The following is an 18,277-nucleotide window of genomic DNA, read 5'->3' on the forward strand; positions in this document are numbered from 1 at the left end:
AGAGTTGCCAAGGCCTTGGAACACTTGTAATTTGAAATTTTTCTATAATTAGAATTCCTTTGTTCTTTTGTCATTTGCCGAAGTAAATAAATAAAGATTCAACTTGGCTTTCTTTTCAAGATACTTGACATTGTCTCTAGAATACATGTATAATGAGAACCCAAGTAGAACTTAGGTTCACATGAAGGGGCAGAGAGAGGCGAAATCATTGTTTAATGCTTGTTGAAATTTGTGGACAATTTACAAGTTGAAGTTAAACCGAAATCATTGTTTAACACTTGTTGAAATTTGTTGAAATTTGTGGACAATTTACAAGTCGAAGTTAAACCGAAATCATTGTTTAACACTTGTTGAAATTTGTGGACAATTTACAAGTCGAAATTAAACCGAAATCATTGTTTAACACTTGTTGAAATTTGTGGACAATTTACAAGTCGAAGTTAAACCGAAATCATTGTTTAACACTTGTTGAAATTTGTGGACAATTTACAAGTTGAAGTTAAATTGAAATCATTGCTTAAACACTTGTTGAAATTTGTGGACAATTTACAAGTTAAAGTTAAGCCAAGGTTAAACACTTGTTGAAATTTTATGAAAAAATTTACAAGATGAAACCAAGGTTATGCCAAGAAAAGTACTTGGGTACTTGCCGAGATAAAACATCAGTTTGTATAACCGAGGTGTGTCACCCCGAGAAGATTGCACGAGGATTGAAGTATATATTAAAGATATGCAATAATATTCCAAGTATGGAGGCATACAAAGAAAGCATGCAAGCATTCAAAAGCAAAAGAGTTGTTGTATTAAAAACACATCGGCAATATGGAGAAGTTTACAGTACTTCAAAAAAGAAAAACAAATTACAGGAAAAGAAGGGAAAAACATAAGGCTAAGACTCCTCAGCAGTAGCAGTCGGTTGAGTTTGAAGTTCAGACGATTGTTGGGAAGACATCTCAGCAGCCTTATCCGCCACGAGCTCGGCGTCAATTTCTGCAAGAGTTTCATCTAGGCTCTTGTCGGCAAGGGGAACGACGGCCGATGTCTTCTCAACCGCAGCATCTTTTGGGACCTCTTCACCCTCCTCATCTTGAGTCAAGTCCAGGACTTGCTCATTCAGAGAAGGGGACTTGGTCCCAGTAGTCTCCTTTGATTTCCTCACCAAAACTTCCTCCTCGGCCTCATCCTCAGAATCAGATTGATTGTCAGATTGACTGGGAGGTGGAGTTGGAGGGAATGGCAGGGGAATGGTATCAGCATTCCTCAAGAATGAGTCCTCAGGGATATCAAGTTTCTTCAGCAAAGTCATCCAACCAAGGGAGAAACCCTTGTTGCATGCTTGTTTGACTTGCTTTTCATAGGCCTCCGTGACATCGGCCATGCCCTGGGCATACGCCTTCTCGTCGGCGTCCTTGATTTCGGCCACTTTGGTGGCCAAGGTGTCTTGAAGCTCTTTTGGGGCCTGGGCCACTTTATCCTCGGCCTCCTTCAGCTGGGCTTGAAGGACTTTGTTTATCGCCTCAGCAGCACCAACCTTCTCCTCAGCTTCGTCTTTTGCTTTAATAGCGACCTCGGCCTGATCCTCCAGGGTCTTCATCTTGGATTGCAAGTTTTTATTAGTTTTTTGAAGGCTGGAGACCTCCCTCTTTTTTTCGGCTAGCTTCTCACGGTTCTCAAAAGATTGCATTGAGAAAGAGTGGGCATGCTGGATAGCCTAAAAGAAAACAAAAGTATTAGAAAATATTCTAAGTATGAAATGAAGAGAAAGAAAGAAAAAGTACCAAGCAAAAACACTTACCTGAACAGAGCGCTGAAGCATCAGAGCGTAGTTCTCGTACTCGCTGAACTTGGCGTTTCGCTCCAGATCGCCTATAAGAAGCAGAGCAGTACTAAGGGCAGCGCCAACATTGATATCATCGGCACTGTCACTAGCCATAACAGGCTCATCTTCCAGAGTAATTTCGGGGGCCCAGGGGGCGTCCGCCTTTTTAGACCCCGAGGTCGTTGCAGAAGATGACCTCGGCTTTTTGGACTTGGTAGATTCAGATGGAAGCGTTTCAGCGGACCACGTCGCAGAGAGAGAGGCAGTTTTCTCACTCGGAGCCAGTTTGGCAGTTGGCAAGGTATCCTCAAAATCGATCTGAGGCACCTTTGCCTTCGGCTGAGCCTTTTTGATTCATTTTGGCTTTGGAGGAGGCTGGGTTTGTGTTGGCTGAGCGTCAACGTCAGAGGGAATACTGGCTAAGAGATCTTTAGCAACCGGTTTTGGGCAGCCCATCTCAGAAGCAAGAACAAGTCGTCGACGACGTTTTCGTTGAGATGGGGGGATCAGGTATGGAGCTGAAGTAGACGGCTGTTCTGCTGGATCAGAAGTTGATCCTTGATCTGGCCGAGATGAGGTAGCAACTGAAGGAGTTGTGGCAGAGGGAGGAGATAAGCTCTTCTTCTTTTTTCTCTTAGAAACGTCGGGAAGAGCTGATCTGTACGTCGGGATGAAATTCAGTACTAGTGGGGGCCTTCGCTTATGAACAGGAAGGTCCAGTAGTTTCTTTAAACCCGAACTTGGGTAAAAAGACTTGCGGAAGTCTTTTCCTGGTTTTGGAAGAGCTGCAAGGAAAAACAAACATCAGCATATTTGAAGTATTAAAGATTTTGAAAGCAAGTAAATGTGAAATACAGGGATCTTACCATTGCCCTCTACGAAAACTGTCCGGGGAAAAGGGTAGAGGTGGAGGTCCTCATTTGGAGCAAATTCCCAGTTCCCCAAAGTAATAAAATAATCATCTCCAGCTCCCTTGTTGGAGTCTGGGAGGTTGGCAACGATTTTGTACTCCGTTGACCTCAACTTGAGGTAGTAAACATAGCCCGTGTCCTTTTTTAGGCCACACATGGTATAATAATACTGGATATCGGCTAAAGTGACCCTAACGTTCTCTTGTTTTGCTAAGGCTATGATGCCATTAATAACTTGGTAGGAGTTGATGGCGAGTTGCATTGGGTTTAACTTGCAACAATGGATAATCTCGCGAAAAAGAATGTTGAGTAGGAGCCGAAGTCCACACTTGATGAAGGCTACGACAGGAAGAGGCATTGAATCAGCTGTGGGCATAATAGAAATGTCCTCTCCAGCCAGCCTTAGATGGACATCGGCAGGGATTTCAAACTCTGTCCTAAAGTGATCTAATTTGGCGAGGGTATTTACCCTATGCTTCCACATACCCATAATGTCGGCCTGAATTAGAAGAGTTGGATTTCAGAAAGAAAGGGGTTTTAAAGGGTTTTAGGGACCTCGGCTAAAGCTTAAAATCTATGGGGAATCGTTTCAATTTTCCCTAAGAAGACTGTCTTGAGTTCTACAAATAAATCCCAAACCTAGATCTATGGAAGCAAAGATCAAAGGCACGAATCTGGAAAAGACACAGAAAAACAGAAAACAAAAGCGCGTTTCAAAATCAAGAACAAGGGGGAACTACCAAGAACACTGTGACAAAGTGTGTGAAAGGGCATAAAGGCAAGAACAGTGGCCAAAGTGCAAAAAATATTGTGAACAGTGCGTGTATTTAGGACATGGGCAAAGGGCAAGGTCATGAAATAGAAGCACTCAGATATATGATTCACAGATCGAATGTTTAAGCAAAGCAGTAATAGCGACAAGTTCAAAAAGAAATCAAGAAACTGAAATAAGAAGGAATAGTGGCTTACCAGAAAAAAAATGAAGCCGGTGTGAGGATCGCTGAAACAGTGAAAAACCCGCCGGAAGGGATGAACAGAACGAGTTGCAGAGCAAGGAGAGCTTGAACAATGGAGGATTTGGAGAGAAAAGCCAGAAAGAGAGAGAGCAACAGAGACAATGAAAAGTGAAAAGGCAAAAAACGGAAACAAATTTTGTTAAAAATTGGAAACGGCGGCAAAAAGGCCATCAATGCGACTAGGAGAACGGTTTTGTTAGACGACACACGCAAGCGCAAGGCGGTTTTCAGGCGCGTCACAGGTACGATCCAATATAGGAAAGACGAGTGTCGTAAATAGTTGAATTATTATGTATGACAGCTCATACGCGTGAAAGGGTTCTTGAAATTCTTGTTCTTTAACGAAGACATGTCGGTCAACATAATGATCTCGGCAGAGATACTGTAAACCGACGTACTGAAAGGAAGTACCAATATATAGGTTCCATCACCTCAGAATGCCGAGGTAATAGAACCTAAGGGGTAGTTGTAGGGATATATTTTCTGAGTACCAACACGTGGCTAAGGTGACCCGACGTGTCAGCCGAGGTGCCACATGTCCTGGTCATGACGCCGAGGTTATCTCAGCGAGGCCGAGGTTATCTCTAAAGATATCGGAATCCGAGATAAGCAGATAAGGGACAAGAGTCCTAGAATGAGAGAAGACTTCAGTTAGGAAAAAATAAGACTCTTAGAAAGTTTATCCCAATCGTACTGGGAGTCCAAGATTAGCAGTAATCCTAAGTTCATTAGAGCTAGGCTCCTATTGGGACTAGAATTGTGTTGTCTATAAAAGAAAGGCACCCCCATGGGTCCAAGGTACGCAATTTATATTTTGAATAGTGAGTTTAACAATATTGATTATCTTTGAGAGATATACTGACTTGATCGTCGGAGTGCCCCCGGGTGGATGAACCACCACCGGAATTTTCTCTTTCTAGCCAAGTGTCATATATTCTGGCAGTGTTCTCCAGCTAAATACTGAGTTAGGCAGTGTGATCAGAAAATCACTCACACAGTAGCAATGTTGGAGATAAAAAGTTGCAGAGTGGGCTGTCGCCGGTAACCGATTACTAGTGATGAGTGGTGGTGCCCAACAGTAGGAGGTGGTAGCCGGGTTTATTTTTGAAATATTAAAGTTTCAAAACCTTAATGTTAATTTTGTTAAAATTGTAATAATTATCTTCATAAAATGTTAGGTATAATGACAAAAAATGTCCATTTTCCCTTCAATAGAAATAGTCATGTGGTTGAGATTGTGATCAAATAAAAACTTCAGGGATCGAATTGAACAAATTAAAACCTCAAGGTTTGATTTGTCATTAGGATCAAACTATGGGGGGTTTTTTTTTTTTTTTTTGTAATTTTCCTATAAAATTGTAGAAAATAGTCACAATGACAAAATAACTAACCTTCAGGTTCATTCCGCATCCAGTCTTGTGCACACATTAGGGCTTGCACAGTATCTGATCTCAGTGAACTCCGGTAATGATCAAGCATTCGATCTCCAGTGCTGAATGCAAACTCCAATGAAACTTTTGACATGGGAATTCCTGAAATGTTGCGGGCCATCATAGATAGAATGGGATACCTTGGTGTGTGAACTTTCCACCAATTTAAAATGTTGAAATCCATATTGCGAGGAAAAAGTGGTTCCTCCAAGTATTTGTCCAAATCTGATTTTGTGTTTTGGCTCTGTGAAGTTTCATGGAGGAACCTATCAAAGCCCGTCAGTCTATCCCTAGATTCATTACCACCCCCACCATCACCGCCTACTTGACAAGACAAGCCTTGACCATGAGAATCTAATGGGGAGCAAATGGCATGCCCATTGTAAAGTGTTTTCATACAATTAGAAACAATATCAATACAATCAGAAGCACTCGTGCCATAAATTTGAGGATAATAATACTCTACCAACTTCATCTTGAACCGAGGATCTAATATTGCTGCAACTGCCAAAGCCAAGCTGCACTTCTTCCAATATTCATCAAATTTGCTTTTCATCTTCAAGGCTAGAGAACTAAGATAAGTATCCGAGTTCTGGGACCATTCAATCAACTGCAAATGCACATCACAAATCTCGTGAAAATATATATTTGCTGTGGGATACTTGGTCCCTGTGAAAACATTAGAAACCTTAACAAAGAGCTTCAAATAGCCGGTAATGGCACTTGCTCTGCTCCACTCTATATCAGATGGACACAATGTGTAAATGGGATCATGTTCTTGCAGAAGAGAAAACACATCTTTATACACTAAAGCAGCTTTAACCAAGAAATATGTTGAGTTCCATCGTGTTGAATTATCAACACACAAGCACTTCTAACTATCAATGCTCACAAGATGAACCATCCCATTGAACTTATCCTGTGTTGATTGTGAACTTCTAACATACTTAACGCTTTCTCGAATCTTATGGGTTACCTCCAACGGTGCTTCCAAGGCATATTGAACCATCAATTTAATAATATTTGCTGCATAGCGTACATCAAATAATTGACCATTACACAAAAGAAACCTGTTCTAGGAGAGTCGGTCTCTAATTCTACAGACGATATTGTCGTTGGTAGAACTACTGTCAAATGTCATTTAAAATAATTTTTGATCAATATCCCAATCCATTAGACTTGTCATGATAACTTCTGAAAGCATGTCTTCTGTATGAGAAGGGTCAACCATTATAAAATTCAGAACTTTCTTCTTTAATTGCCAATCATCATCAATAAAGTGTGCTGTCAAAGATAAGTAATCAACATCTTCCATAGTAGCCCATATATCAGCAGTAATTAGGGGTGCAACTCGGGCGGGTTCGAGCGGGTTGGAGATTTGCCTTGGCCCAGCCCGAATTGTGATTGGTAGTGCCCAAGCTCGCCCAAGCCCAACCATCAACCCAAGCGTGGCTACCCAAGCCCGGATCAAGCTTCATAATTTGAACTCGGGTTAGCTCAAATTGCCTAAATTTCACAAGGCAACAAACAATGCTTACCACAAAAATCCCAAAGTTAAAAAGCACAAGTAACTTTATTGAAAGGAAAATGACCTCAAACAAACCCACTAACAAAAAATAATAATATGCCTCTTTCTTTTTGCATTTTTTCAAGAAAATCTGAGATCAATGCATTACAAACAAATAAATAAATATGGCCACCAAATAAATCAGAAGCTGCTAATCATCGTCTTTATCCAATCATATGCATAACATAACTAAAGAAACACAAAACCAAAAACAAAAATTTACTGAATAATATATATATATATATATCAACTTGGAATCAAACACAAGCAAAGCACAAGCATAGCCCATGGCTGGTATTTCCTGTTGGTTCTCAATATAAACACACACACACACACACTCTTTCTCTCTCTCTCTCTCTCTCTCTCTCTCTCTCTCTATCTCTCCATAATCAAACCCATTTTTCTATATTTGTCTAGACCCAAGAACACGAAACAGAGTGGAAGAAGAAAGTCGAAATCCAACGAGTCAATCCCAAAGAAGAAGAAACAAACAACCACAAAGAGGAATGGATGTGGCTCAGCTCAAGTGTCTCAGATTGCAAGACCAAGATCGCTGGAAGAAGATAACCCAGACAAATATATACACAAAATTTCACTAACATAAACATATTTTGCAAATTTATTAAGAGAAAATTTTAAACTCATAGATCCACCAGTTTTGAGTGGTAATCGAACGACGAGTGACCAAAAATAGACAAATTAAAGCACAAATACAAACACAGAGAGGGATCTACCAGTTTTGTGTGGCGTCATTGTTGGTGGTTGCTGCACTTTGTGTTCGTGGACCTTGTATCTCCGCCGTTCTTCAACTTTAATGAAGAAATAACTCTGATGAAGAAATGAAATGAGAGCCTAAGACAGAAAGGGATGAAAAGAATAGATAAGTTAGGGTTTTGTTTTTAGTTTTAATCTAATGGTCCAAATAAAAGATTCTAATCCAAGGGCCAAAGACCAATCAAAAAAAACAAAAAAAAAATTAAGGGCCACCTATTTAATTTATACATATATTATATAATTTATATAATATATTAAATGCAATTCGGGTTTAGGTTGCTCGAGTTATCCATAGATTCTACCCAGGCTCAGCCCGAATTACAATTCAGGCATCAAAAATCTGCCCAGGCCAATCCAGATTATAAGATATTGTTGCCCAAGCCCTAAAAAAACTCAGGCTGGGCACGAGTTGCTCGGGTTGAGCCCGCCTGAGTTACACCCCTAGCAGTAATGAAGATTTTACTAGGTAACTTATGTAGCACCTCATACACCTTCTGTTTCTTTTTATGATAAATTTTAATACAGTTGGCCTCGACCCTATTAAATGTCACTAACTCAAATAAAGGCTGAAGATTTCTAACAAATAGTTAGAATCCAACATGCTCAACCATAGACAAAGGATAACTATGCAAAATAATCATGCGAACAAGATCGAATCGACTGCGCTTATTATCGAAGCTACTATGTCCAACATTAATGGTGGTCAATGTATATTCAATTGTATCATTGTCAAAGATTTCAAGAATGGAGGATAGAGGGTGGAGGCCGATTCTGTGCAAGCATGGTGGTAAAGGAGGCAGAAATTCAGCCCCAGATAATGAGATACATACAATCTTTGTGGATAACCTACCAAAATCTATGGATCCAAAAGGGCTGTATAAAGTATTTACCAACTATGGGATTGTAAAGGATGTGTTCATTCCGAATAAAAGAAGAAAGTTGACTAGATCAAGGTTTGCCTTTGTACGATATGCGTGTCCAGTGGCAGGGAATATGGCGGTCTAAAAAGCTCATGGAATCTGGTGTGACAACAGAGCTTTGAAAGTAAAAAGAGCAGATTTTGTTCAAGGAAATGAGGAAAATCAGAGACCACTAATCGCATCAGTTGGAAGAAGGGCTATTGTCAAAACTAGCAGAACCCCAAATATGATACAAAGGGGAAAGTCTTATGCCCAAGCATTGAGAGGACAAGGGCTAGCATCAACTGCGAACATAAATATACATGCTTTCGAGGAAGGTAATGGCTGGCTTTATGACAGTGTGATTGTTCGATTAAAACCTCAACACCTTGCGATAGAGTTTAAAGAGGAATTAAAGAATAGAGGAATGAGAGATGTCCAGATTAGAGATGGTGGTGGCAGAGATATTGTGTTAACCTTTGAGTCAGTGGGAATTATGAAAGAGAACCTCAAATTAATGGAGGAGTGGATCCAGATATGGAGCGAATCAGTCAAGGAATGGCAGCAAGGGATGACCCTGGACCAGAAGAGATTTGTTTAGCTTATTTGTAACGCCCCAAATTTCTAGCCCAAATGATAATACAACAATCATGATTCTTTCAAGGAAAACTGAATATAAATCTTCAAACTTACATTACATGATACAATAGTTCTTCATGCAACAATACATTAATTCAACGACAAGTAAATAAACAAATAAATACCCCCCAAGGGGCTTACAAGTTTCCAAGGCTTAAGCCTGGTTACACAAAACGGTTATTCAAACCCACACACATACGGCCCTTGGTTTACATACAGAGTCACAGCAAAATGAGAGTCTCGTACTCTCAACACACATTTCCTTGCCTCTAGTTAGGCGGCATCACCACATCTTTTCCTACACAAAAATCTCGTAGGGTAAGCATAAAGCCTAGTAAGAAATCCTTAACAAAGTATATACATTTTATACAAGTCTCAAGAGATGAAATGCACATGCCATGCTATGCCCTTTTAAAAGAAAATCACATCTTCATCTTTGAAAACCATCATGCTCAATGATGTCATGCAATTTTAATTCTTCAAAACTTAACAATTCATTTCAAGAGCGGTAAATACGACTTTGGTAATCCCTAAGTTGATGTCTGCAAGTAGATTATACAAGTACTACCAATTTGTTATTTTTACCAGCATTGACTGGAAGGCTCAACACCTATAATCTGTCATTTTTACCAGTATTAACCGGAAGGCTCGACACCTATTCAATTTCATCTACACCACTTGTCAAGACTTACCACCGTATTTACCCCAAAACCAATTCATGGAAACTTATTTCTCAACATTATTTTCTCAATGCAAGTTTTCTAATCAACTTTCAAAGTTTAATGTAATCAAATGAATTGATATGCCAATAACACAAGATGAATATAAATACTTTTATTCCAATTTATCATCCAAGGAATAACACAATTCCCTTTTCTCAAGTATCCTCAACAATTAGTCATTTCAAGACTATTTCAACGTTTTGAATAATAATTTCCAAAATGAACAATAATTCTCATATTCCCTGAAATTCATCATTTATATAAATATAAATAAGAAATTTTCCAAACATCTATTTATCTTAACACCCAAAATAAATATAACAATATCATTCATGGATTTTCAGTCTCTTTAAAAAAAATCTCCAAATTCTAGGTTTTCTCACCAAAACTATACAACTCAAATCTTTTGAAACAAAACTTTCCAAAATCATCTTTTCTTCAATCAACAAAGATCAAAACCGATAAGATCATTTTAAAATAACAAGAGACAAACCCACTTTCAAAATCGCTCTACTTCTTGAATTAACAATCAATTTTCAAAGCTATCAAAGGATAATTTCGAAAATCATCTAGATCTTGCAAATATATATATATATATATATATAACTCTAAGAAAATTCCTACCTCAAGTTTTGAAGAAGAAATGAGATGAAACCTCTAAAATCAACGGTGTCGAAACTCGATCTTCACCGCACACAACGAAGCCCTCGAGAAGTTAACCAACTTTGATGAAGAACTTATGGCAGAACTCTAATTGATCTTGAGAAATCAAGGTTTTGATCCAATTTGGTGTAGGGAAATGTAGAGAGAAAGGAGGGGAAATATTTTTAGAGAGAGAGAGATATACAAAAGTGATCTAAAATATCAGATTCACAAACTGATATAACATGGTCCGCTCGAGCGTGGAAAGCCCTGCTCGAGTGTCGAATACACCTTCCCAGTACTTTTGCAGACAGGTCAAACTTCTGGAACCAAACATTCTCCGCTCGAACGCATTAGCGGCCGCTCGAGCAGACAAGCAACTTCGAATGCATTTTGCATTTTTGTTTTGGGGGCGCTGCCCCTCGACTCCACCAGGGCGCTGCCCTCGGACCCGCCAAGGGGCGCTGCCCCCTGGACCCCTGCGAGCTGACCGGGCAGCTCGATCCCCGATATGCCCAATCGAAGTGGCAAAACATGAAAGAAGGGTCGAAATCGGGATTGCTACATACTTGTTATGGAGTACCATTAAATCTCTAGAGCAGCAAAATATTTAGCAGCATCGGGAGGCTGTGGGAGGAAGTCATAAGCATTGACGAGGACACAACCAAAACGAATTCTTTTTACAGTGGGAAAGTGAGGATTGCTACAAAGTGTATGGAGTCCATAAACACAACAATCACCTTGAGTTGCAAGGAGATAACCAACCAAGTCATAGTCTGTGAAGACCAAATGGTGATTTCGGAGATGATATACAAGCAATGCAAATGTTATAGTGAGTAGCAAAAAGGGGAAAATTCAACTTCCTATGGTGAGGAACAAGAACAGAGGTCTGTTGTGGGAAGCAAGAAGGGTGAAGATGAAGCTGATGTAGAGGGCCAGGTTGGAGGTGTGCTGGACATACGCGATACTAAGGAGCAGGGGGGCTGGGGGTAAAACATGATGAACATACAACCATTGATGGACAAGATAGAGGGCTAAGCATGTCTAGGGTTTAGGAGACTATCATGACGATAAGCCAGACGGATTGTCTGCAGAAGCAAGTTGGAGGTAGAAGGGGAGCATGCGGGACTCAGTTAGTCAAATCATTGCTAAACCCTATACAGATTCAAACTAAAGGTAACCAGATAGTTGAAGATAGAGTTGTTACTCCAGGTTTTATGAGCAATCTTAGTGGGCCTGAGAAAAATGGACCTGGGCTTAATATTGAAGTGCTATTAAGTAAGGCCCATGTCATAGAGTGTAGGAACATATTGGGCCATAGATCATCTGTGGTAAGTGACCCAAAGAATCAACCAACACAGGAGGGTGAAGATCATACTAGTAGTGGGAAGACAGCCCAAGATAGAGTTGAAAAGGTACCTCATTGTGTAGTAAATTGTAAGACTGTAGTGGTAGCTCAAAACAGAAAGTTAACACAAAAGAGAATGCGAAATATCAAAGGAAGAGAAAAGGAAATTTACAAATTGGGGTTGGATCAATCATGAACTTCAAGAAAGGGGCTATATTTAGGTCGGCAGCTGCAGCAATCTCCTTATCCATGGCAAGCAAATCTGGTAGTGGTCAGCTGCTACTTAATGAGACAGAAACATCTCTACAAATTGGGAAGATACTTGGGATGAATTGTAAAGGTAATGAGGAGGAAGTGCTTAGTAAATTGATGGAGCTGGAAGAAAAAGATAAGGAGGTGTTGGGTCAAAAGGGTAGCAAGGCAGATTAATTGTATTTGCCCTGGTGTCTTGGATTTTAAATTTGTTTTAATGAAGATCTTATAGAAGAAAAATCAAAAAACTTATATCTGAGAGGAAGGTGGATATGGCATTATTTCAAGAAACAAAGAGACCAACTATCACTGAGGATTTTGTTAGATCTTGTTGGCTTGGAGATCAGATGGCATATATGGCTGTGGACTCAGATGGTGCAGCTGGTGGACTACTCTGCATCTGGAATCCACAAGTGTTTCAACTACTGGACTGCTGTAGCAATAGAAATTTAATCATTTTATCAAGTACTCTCTATACAAGTCTAGCCTGTGTTATTGTAAATGTATATGATCCAACTGATGGTGCCAGTAGGAAAGGGGTATGGGAAACTTTGAAGAATTTAAAGAAAAGTTTTGTCAACCCTTGGTGTTTGGGGGGTGATTTCAATGAGGTAAGGAAATTATCTGAGAGGGTGGGTTGTTGTCAAAGGAGTAGAGGTATGAATGATTTTAATGAACTAATTGATAATATGGAAGTGTGTGACATACCAATGTTGGGGAGAAAGTTCACTTGGTATAACTCTCAGGAAGGTGTCAAATGGAGTAGGTTAGATAGGTTCTTACTCAGTCCAGATTGGTTACAGAAATTTAACTTTAAACTATGGGGCTTACCAAGAAAGCTTTCAGGTCATTGTCCTATTTTACTAATGGAAGATAAGAGTGATTGGGGCCTAAAGCCATTTAGGTTTCTAAATGCCTGGACCCTCAATCCGAATTTTAAAACTTTTGTGCATAAAATGTGGGCTGAATCTCATATAGATGGCTGGGCTAGATTCAAATATTTAAGGAAACTGAAAGCACTTAAAGTAGCATTGAAAAGATGGAACCTTGAAGTTTTTGGTAAGGTGGAATTTAAACTTAAGCAACTAGAGGAGGAATTACATGACTTGGATTTGGCAGCTGAACAAAAGTTATTCATTGATACAGAGAAAAGTAGGCGAAGGGAGGTACAGGAGAAACATGGAAATTGAGTAAAATGGTGGAATGGCTATGGTTGTAAAAGTCTAGAGTTAACTGGGTGTTAAAAGGGGACAGAAATACAAAATTCTTCCATGTTATGGCTTCCTCAAGAAGGAATAGGAATGCATTGTGCTCAATTAAGATTAATGGGGTTTTAAAAGAAGATCCGGATGAAATAAGAATTAAAGTCCTAAATCACTTCCAGAGGCAGTTTGTAGAATCATGGTTCAACAAGCCAAGCTTATCTGGTCCTTTTAAATGAATTGGCAGTGAAGAGGTGCAAGTTGCTATGGAAGCTGAGTTCACAGAATCAAAAGTAGTGGCAGCAATTAAAAACTGTGATAGAAACAAGGCTCCAGGGCCTGATGTCTTTAATCTTATGATGATCCAAAAGTGCTGGCAGATAATCAAAGGGGATGTGACGCAGTTCATGAGAGAGTTCCATACCAATTCAAAGTTGGTTTTTGGTATTAATAGCTCATTTGTAGCTTTGATTCCAAAGAATGACAACCCTTCTAGTCTCAATGAATTCAGGCCTATTAGTCTCATTGGTTCATTGTACAAAGTGCTCTTCAAAGGTTTATCTAGTAGGATTAAAGTAGTATTATCCAAGATCATTAGTGAGTCTCAATCAACTTTCATAGGGGGTAGAAGCATTTTAGATGGTATCCTAGTTGCTAATGAAATAGTTGATGGTTGGAAAAAGAAGCAGAAGCAAGGCCTTGTCTTAAAACTTGATTTTGAGAAAGCACGATTCAATTAATTGGGAGTTCATCTTCTCCATGATATCAAACTTTGGGTTTGGCTCAAAATGGATCAACTGGATGAAGGAGTGTGTTTCAACAGCCAAAGTTTCTATCTTGGTGAATGGATCACCTACAGCTGAGTTTAGTCCCCAAAGGGGTCTAAGACAAGGTGACCCATTATCTCCTTTTCTTCTTAATATAGTGGCTGAGGATCTTAACATACTGCTATATAGAGCTATCCAGTCTGGTTTGATTAAGGGTGCAACAGTTGGTTCAAGTGATCTTATTATTACTCACTTATAGTTCGCTGATGACACAATTCTATTTTGTGAGGCAAAAAGGAAGGAGGTGCTTAATATCAAAAGAATATTGAGGTGTTTTGAAATATTGTCTGGGTTAAAGATCAACTATCATAAGAGTGTAGTGTCTCGAGTTGGAATAAATGAAGAGCTTACTAAAGACTTTGTTGTCATCTTGAATTATTTGCATCAAAGGAGGCTACCATTGAAATATTTGGGGATGCCATTGGGTGCTAATCCAAGGAGAAGAAGGACTTGGCAACCTGTCCTTGAAAATTTCAAATCAAAGTTAGCTTCTTGGAAGAGAAGGCTCTTATCTTTCGCTGGAAGGTTGACAATGATCAAGTATGTGCTATCATCATTACTAGTTTTGTACTTATCTATGTTTAAAATGCCTGAAGGGATAGCCAAGGAGATTGATAAAATACAGTCTAGATTTCTTTAGGGGGGGTGATGAACTTAGAAGGAAAATTCATTTGGTAAAATGGAAAGAAACCACTCAAAGCAAAAGCAATGGGGGTCTAGGCATTAGATAGGTGAGAATCATGAATAACTGTCTTCTTTTGAAATGGTGGTGGAGATTTGGGTGTGAAACTGGCTCTCTCTGGAAACAAGTGATCTATAGCAAGTATCCAAAGACTGGGGGGTTTGGTGGTCAGACCATGATGCAAGTTCTAAGTTATCTATGGTGTGGAGGGATATATTGGGGGTTCCTGATAAGTGCCCTGAGCTGCTGGAGTTCTTTAAGGCCAACTCAAAGATCATTATTGGGGATGGGAGGTTCACAAAATTCTGGCTGGATTTGTGGGTTGGCAATGAGTGTTTAAAAAATACATTTCCTAGATTATTCTTTGTGTCCATTGATAAAGGTGAATCAGTGGCAATGGTAAATAGCAAGAGTAATGAACATAAGGAGTGGGAGTTGGCCTTCAGAAGAGCTTTGTTTCAGTGGGAATTTGATGAGTTGAGGAGGTTGAAGGAGTTGTTACAAACTACTCCAGCTCTCAGGAATGGAGTGCTAGATAGTTTGAATTGGGCTGCAAAAAAGTCTGGTGTGTATACTGTTGCTTCTGCATACAAGTGGATTGAATTACTTTATACTCTGCCTGCAAACTTAGGGATTTCATCTGGAAGAATAGGGCCCCATCGAAAGTACAATTTTTTGGATGGTTAGCATGGAAAGGGAGGATCAAGACATCTTGCTATTTGCAAAGAATTCGAGTCCTCAATGCTAATTCAGATGTTAACTATATCTTCTGCAATAATGAAATGGAAACTGTCACTCATGTGTTGCTATGTTGCCCTTTTAGTTGGAGAGTTTGGTCTAATGTTATCAGGTAGTGGGAAGTATCTTGGGTGCAGCCGGGGTTAGTGCCTGGCCTTTTTCAACGGTGCACTGGTTATTAGGGATGCAACTTGGGCGGGCTTAACCCGAGCAAGCCGAACCCTGCCCGATTTTTTTTAGGGCTTGAACAAGATATTTTTGAATTCGGTACGGATTTGGGCAAAAATTCAAAAGTCCAAATTAAATTTGGATGGGCTTGGGCAAAAACGCCAAATAACCCGAGCAACCCGAAGCCCGAATTATACATATATAGATATATAAAAATATTAAATATACATATAAATTATTAGCCATTACATGGTATTAAAGTAATTTAGATTACTAAATCATGTTGAATATATATTATTATATATACGAATAACATAAAATCTTACTCTTTTTTTTTTATTTTCACTCATAATTGTAAGGACTACTATAGCGACATCTCTCTTACAATATATAAATTATTTGTTTTGGTGGTATTAATGATTTTCTATATAAAAAAATGTAAATAGAGTCAAATTTTAATAATTTAATAATGTAGCTAAGAAAAAAAAACAAAACAAAACAAACCTGAAATTCATTTACAATTCGGGCAATTCGGGTTTGACTCGGGTCGGGCTTGGGCAAACAACCTCGGGTTACAATTCAGGCCTGGGCAAGTCTCAGCACAACTTGGGCTGGGTTTGGACAACCTCCCAACCCGACCAAACCTGCCCGAGTTGCATCCCTACTGGTTATAGATACAACAAAAGGCTGAAGGTGATTTGGAAGGTCATTCCATTGGCGGTGCTATGGTCTATACGGAAGCAAAAGAATGAAAATCTTTTTAAGGGCACACAGGTGGATTTGGAAAAGTTGTGTGAACTTATTAAAATACGGATTGAATTGTGGTTTAGAGCTTCTAACCCTTCTTTTTGCTACTCAGTTGATGATATTGTGTTCAATTTGCAAAATGTGAAATTCTACATTATGCATTGATGGGGTTAACCTGAGAGCTGGTATTTGTTGGTTTTGCTAGGGTTTTGATGCTATGTTGGGTTTTGCTAAGTTTAATCTCATTCGTTCCTCAACCATACTTCTGGTTTTTTGTCTACTTGTTGATGTTTTGGTCTGGCTTGTTGCTGTTGTTCTGCTCTGGTTTCTTGCTCTTGTTGTTGTCTTCACTGCTTCCTGGTTTTCTTTGTTGGTCTCTCACCAACTAGGAGGTTGGAGCTTAATCTAGCTCCAAGCTCCCCTTTATTGATGTAATTTATCATACTTTGTACGTGTTTATCATCAATAAAGTCTTTTCTTTGCCGATCAAAAAAAAAAATGTCCAACATTAATGGTACCATCATTTGTCTGTTCTTGTTCATTCCTAGTATGTACAAGGTTAAGTATTTCACCCTTCCTCTGCTCTTGATCAAAACTAAAATTTGCTATGGCAAGAGTTGCTTCCTTCTTCTTTCCCTTTGTTGAAAGCAGTTGAACAATGTCACGGTTTGATCTTCTCCGACAGCTGATTAAATGATTCCTCAAATGTGATGTCCCACTGGTACTAGAACCACTGAGTCTCTTTTTGCAATGCCTACAAACAGCCACATAGGTGTCACCTTTTTTAACCCTATCAAAATCATTCCATACAACAGATTTCAATCTACTAGTATTGACAATCACTGTCTCATCTGATATCTCCATTGCTTATCTGCACATGATAGATATAAAATGCAAATAATTTAGTTCTAACAAAACAAAATCGTCATTGCAATAAAATCAAACTAAAATTTGTCCATCACCACAAACAACAGTAACATCTAAAATGGCAACCACAATCCAAAACCTAGCACTAGGCAAAATCATAATGAAGCACATAACTTTAAGCCATAGAATTCCTAAAGAACCTAAACCAATGCAAACCCATATCTAACGTATAGATAGTTTTATTTTTTTATTAAAAACAATATATATATCAGTTTCATTTCATTTCTATCAAATGTCATTGAGAAAGCAAAAAATCAATAAGTTAAAATAAACAAAATAAAACAAAACAAAAACAAAAGGAGAAAAGATTTTTTTTTAAATCCCCATGGTTGTAACATGAGCACCAAATTAGCAATGTGAATGAAGATAACAAAAAAGATAACAGACAACATGTTCTGAAGGCAACTACAGATTACTTCATAAAAACATAAATCTCAAGAAAGCGAAAAGATCATTCAAACCCATTTTCTTGAACCGCCATAGCAATGATTGATTAATATCATCTTCAAAATAATTCAAGGCTTAATGGTTCAAGAATCTGCACTTTGTAATAATTACATCAAGGCGACCTCAGCACCATTATCAGCTTATGCAATGCACATGATATATTCCAGGAGAACTGCTTGTATCAAATTTGTAAAGTTGAATATTGCGGCATTCCTTGGGGGGTGCCCATTGTACTATCACCACAATCTACATAATATATTCCACAAGTACTGTCTCGTTGTACCTTCAATACATAATATATTCCCGGAATGTGTTGTCCATTCCATGATATACTTTCATATAGCTCTTGGCAGTTTATAGAGCTACATGTATGCTTGATGGGATGAATTATAAGTTTCATATAATGAACAATTTACTGAGTGATGCAGCCATGCAGAGACTCAAAGACAGTAAAAACAAATAGAGTACCTTTGAAACTCGGTATTATTCCAAGGCAATGATAGGGACCAATGCAGAACCA

General features: G+C 38.9%; 1 pseudogene across 1 annotated transcript in view; it reads right to left on the reverse strand.

Annotated features, from left to right (window-relative positions):
- Window positions 1-17,249, reverse strand: part of LOC145797124 (zinc finger BED domain-containing protein RICESLEEPER 2-like) — a 159,720-nt pseudogene extending 142,471 nt beyond the window's left edge. The window contains exons 1-5 of the transcript XR_014338229.1: window positions 16,902-17,249; window positions 11,074-11,095; window positions 9,032-9,040; window positions 7,960-8,198; window positions 5,138-6,505 (exon numbers count right to left, since the gene is read on the reverse strand). The product of XR_014338229.1 is annotated as a zinc finger BED domain-containing protein RICESLEEPER 2-like (transcript). The remainder of the gene's footprint in view (window positions 1-5,137; window positions 6,506-7,959; window positions 8,199-9,031; window positions 9,041-11,073; window positions 11,096-16,901) is intronic.
- Between the last annotated feature and the right edge of the window lie 1,028 nt (window positions 17,250-18,277).

The sequence above is a fragment of the Camellia sinensis genome, chromosome 8 (assembly GCF_055761805.1).
Source record: "Camellia sinensis isolate YWXY chromosome 8, ASM5576180v1, whole genome shotgun sequence".
Taxonomy (NCBI): domain Eukaryota; kingdom Viridiplantae; phylum Streptophyta; class Magnoliopsida; order Ericales; family Theaceae; genus Camellia; species Camellia sinensis.